At 45.6% G+C, this 849-nt stretch overlaps 1 pseudogene across 1 annotated transcript; it reads left to right on the forward strand.

Moving 5' to 3' along the window:
* Positions 1-459: 459 nt before the first annotated feature.
* LOC308567250 (enhancer of rudimentary homolog pseudogene) lies at positions 460-849 on the forward strand (annotated as a pseudogene). The gene has a single exon. The product of its transcript is annotated as an enhancer of rudimentary homolog pseudogene (transcript).

The following is an 849-nucleotide window of genomic DNA, read 5'->3' on the forward strand; positions in this document are numbered from 1 at the left end:
CCCTCCTTAATTCCAAATGTGTAAACAAGCTGCAAACTGTTATTCGCTGGAGCATTTGAGATCTTGCTTCTCGGCCATTCATCAGTTTGGCTCAAATAAAATCTTGTAAAAATGCTCTAAGGTTTGGTGGTTCTTACATTGACACAGTTAATGCGTTAAGGGGCCAGCCCATGACCACTGAGGAGCATCGGGGCTAATGACTGAGTCTATAAGCCAAATACCAGTGGTACCTGCTAACTTAGAATGCACGTAGGGGGATAAATGGTGATGGAAGGAGACTTGACTTGGGGTGGTGAACACACAGATGATGTATTACAGAACTGCACACCTGAAACCTATATAATTTTATTAACCAATGTCACACCAATAAATTCAATAAAAAATATAAAAAATACAAGCAGGTCAAAAGCATCTTGAAAAGAGCAGCCATGGGCTTCTGGCGGCTCCTCTGCTGGGCGCTGGCTGTTGGCGGCGTTGTGGTTAAGCTTGCGTGTGGCGGTGGTGTCCCAGGCGGCTGCAGCTCAAGAGCTTGGCACGATGTCTCACACCATTTTACTGGTACAGCCTACCACGGGGCCAGAAGGCAGAACTTAGGCTGACTATGAATCAGCGAGTGAGTGCATGGAAGGCGTTAGTAAAATGTATGAAGAACATCTGAAGAGAATGAATCCCAACAGCCCGTCTGTCACATATGTTATCAGCCAGTTGTTTGACTTTATTGATGATCTGGCAGACCTCAGCTGTCTTGTTTACTGAGCTGATACCCAGACATGCCAGCCTTATAACAAAGATTGGATTTAAGAGAAGATCTACGTGCTTCATCGGCAGGCCCAACAGGCTGGGAATTAG

Source organism: Miniopterus schreibersii (genome assembly GCF_964146895.1).
Source record: "Miniopterus schreibersii genome assembly, chromosome: 14".
Taxonomy (NCBI): Eukaryota; Metazoa; Chordata; class Mammalia; order Chiroptera; family Miniopteridae; genus Miniopterus; species Miniopterus schreibersii.